This window comes from Chinchilla lanigera, unplaced genomic scaffold (assembly GCF_000276665.1).
Source record: "Chinchilla lanigera isolate Chin_1 unplaced genomic scaffold, ChiLan1.0 scaffold00137, whole genome shotgun sequence".
In the NCBI taxonomy this organism is placed as follows: Eukaryota; Metazoa; Chordata; class Mammalia; order Rodentia; family Chinchillidae; genus Chinchilla; species Chinchilla lanigera.
This window is the reverse complement of record NW_004955538.1, coordinates 1,631,980-1,634,917: the sequence shown is the minus strand read 5'-3', so window position 1 is coordinate 1,634,917 and position 2,938 is coordinate 1,631,980.

The following is a 2,938-nucleotide window of genomic DNA, read 5'->3' as shown; positions in this document are numbered from 1 at the left end:
GGCTGCGCCCTAGTCACCTGCTCCAGCACCCGCCACAGCTGCTCAGGGCCCAGCGGAGCCACGTGTGCCGCGCTGCCGCCCTGGCCAGAGGGAGCCCGCCCGCCGCTGCCGCCGTGCTCGCTGCCGCCCTTGGTCTCTGGCTCCGCATCCGCCATGGCGGCCGAAGCTGGGACTCGAACCCGGGTCGCAGAGCGACGGCGCCTCCAATATACGTCACGTGGGAAAGGGGCGGGCTACGAGTGCCCGGCAGGCCAAACTACCTCGGGAGGCACCTGACCGCGCCCTGCCTTGCTCTCCAAAGACTGAGTCAGACAAGTGGCCTGGCCTGGCTTTTTAATTTTCCCATGTCACCTCCTCCAACAGCTGTCCTAGATTTTCCAGGCGGAGGACTTCGGAATTCCAGAGCCCCTGACCTAACGCGTCAGGCCGTTCAAGTGTTCTCAGTGTCCTTCTGGAAGAGATTTGTGGATTCCTATCCCCGCTCCTGCCGTATAGCTAACAGATCGACGAAGGGAACCAAAGTCCACAGTTGGTGTGTGTGTGTGTCTTTTTGAGACAGAGTCTCGCTATGCAGTTCAGGCTGGCCTTGAGCTCAGTTTTTCGCCCAGGCTGGTCTCGAACTTGCAGCCATCCTCCTGCCTCAGCCTCCTGGATGCTGGGATTCCTTTTCTTTCTAATTTTGCAAGAAAACCCTCTGGCCCTCCCACCCTCAAATGTCACAACATTTGACGGGTCCCCTCTGCCCGTAAGCTTAGAATCACCCCCACCATCTGGTCCATGACACCATTACCATCTTTTGAGCCCATGGAGAATATAATACCTCTCCTTGAATGAAGCCTTCAAATTAAATTGACCAAAGACAGAGTCACAACAGAAAAGACACCATGTAGTCATGTATTTTTATTTATGTACATAAAAGAGTGCACGGAGAAATGAGACTCGGGAGGTGGTTAGAATGTGGGGTTGTTCCATAACTGTCCCCCACCCCCTGGTAATGGGGTTTGAGCCTAGGGGTGTTCAACCACTGAACCACATTCCCAGCCTTTCCTACTTTGAGACGCGGTCTTGCTCCATTGCCCAGGCTGGCCTAGAACTTGTGGTCCTCCTGCCTCAGCCTCCTGAGTAGCTGGGGTTACAGGCGGGTCCCATCATGCCCGCTGGGATAGCCATCTTAGTAGAAGAGGCAGGAGAAATGACCCCTGGATGGTAAGTGGATCCTCGAACAGCAGAGAACTGATGACCTGGGGGCACCCTGTCTGTGGAGCTGTGGAGCTGACCGCTCTGCCCCGGACAGAAGTCGCTGTCCCTTGCTGCCCCCAGCAGGGCTTTATGAGTGAGTTCTGATGATTCATTCAGGAGGCTTTGCTGTTGGCAGATGTGGGACTTCAGGGGCTCTAATGGTATCAGCTCGAAATCATCTCTATGCCACCACGCAGCGTTTCCGTGGCTCTGCGGGGCGTTCGGAACCGGATCAATTCAGGAACAGTGTGTACTGAGGGCCACAGAGGTCCTGCTACCCCAGCTGTGTCCCCTGCACATGCCCCAAGGCGGGAGGTGCAGGGACCTGGCTCTTGTCCAGGTGCAGCAGCACCAGGCTCTTCTCAGGCTCGGTGTCTGACAACTGCAGGCTGTACCCTGAGCGCTGACTTTTCCCAGGGCTCAGCTGAGCTGGGCTGAGCCTAGAGGTACTTAGGACAGACCTCGAGGGATGAAGGATCAAAGTTTCCACATCGGTCACCAGGACCCCAGCCCAGGATGCCGATGCAAAGCGACCTTGACCTCAGGAAGTGGCTTCCTGAGGAAGAGCCCTGCCCTCCTGGGCCTGGGCCTGCAGCGGGACTCAGCCACCACCCTCGGGCTGCAAAACACAGAACCAAGAGGAACCAACGTGAAGCCTGAGACCTGTCTGCAAAGAAAGAACAGAAGGAAAAGGAGGGAGGCTTTCAGATACCTGGGCAGCCAGAAACCTCACTCCACACAAATATCCACACACCTGTAATTGCAGCGCGCTGGGAGGCTGAGGCGGGAGAATTGCCAAGTTCGAGCCCAGCCTGGGCAAGTAGCAATTTAGCAAAACCCTGTCTCATAATAAACAATAAAACTAGAAAAAAAATTTTAGCCGAGCATTATGGCCCACGAGGCTGAGGCAGGAGGATCATTGCGAGTTTGAGGCCGGAACTTTGGGCTACAAAATGAGTTCAAGACCAGCCTGAACTGTATAGTGAGACCCTGTCTCAAAAAGACCAAAATAAATTAAGTAAATAAATAAACCGGGCATGGTGGCACATGCCTGTAATCCCAGCAGGAGGGAGCCTGAGGCAGGAGGAGCACTTTGAGTTCTAGATCAGTCTGGGCTACCCCGTGAGACCCTATCTCAAAAAAAAAAACCCAAAATAAAATAAAACAAAAAATTTAAAGTAGCACACCGCGAAATCCTCGAGTTCAATTCCCAATGCCAGTGGTGGGAGGGAGCAACCGGTGTAGGGGTGCACACCTGTAATCCAAGAATTCTGCGAGGCCGAGGAAGGAGAATGGCGAATTCAAGCCCACCCTGTGCAACTTAGCATACTAGCCCTGGACTGCCGCCTCCGAAGACTCCGCCAACACCGAGGTCGCCGGGACGGGGACCCCAGACTGCGTCATCGGAGAGACCTGCCTCGGTTGTGTGCCACCTCCCGCCCGGCTGGAGCCTCAGGGAGCGTGGAGGCTGCCTGTGCGACCAAAGAGGTCCGGAAACGGAAGGCCGGGACAGCGCCCCCCTGCGGTCCCCGATGGGCGCCCGGAGCGAATTCCCAGCCGAGTGCAGAGAGGTTTGACCAAACGTCGCTTGTGGACCCAAGACAGTGTTTTGTTTTCTAAGTTGCAAAATGAATTTTTCTCTTTCTTCTTCTTCTTCTTCTTCTTATTATTATTATTATTATTCATTATTTTTTGGCCT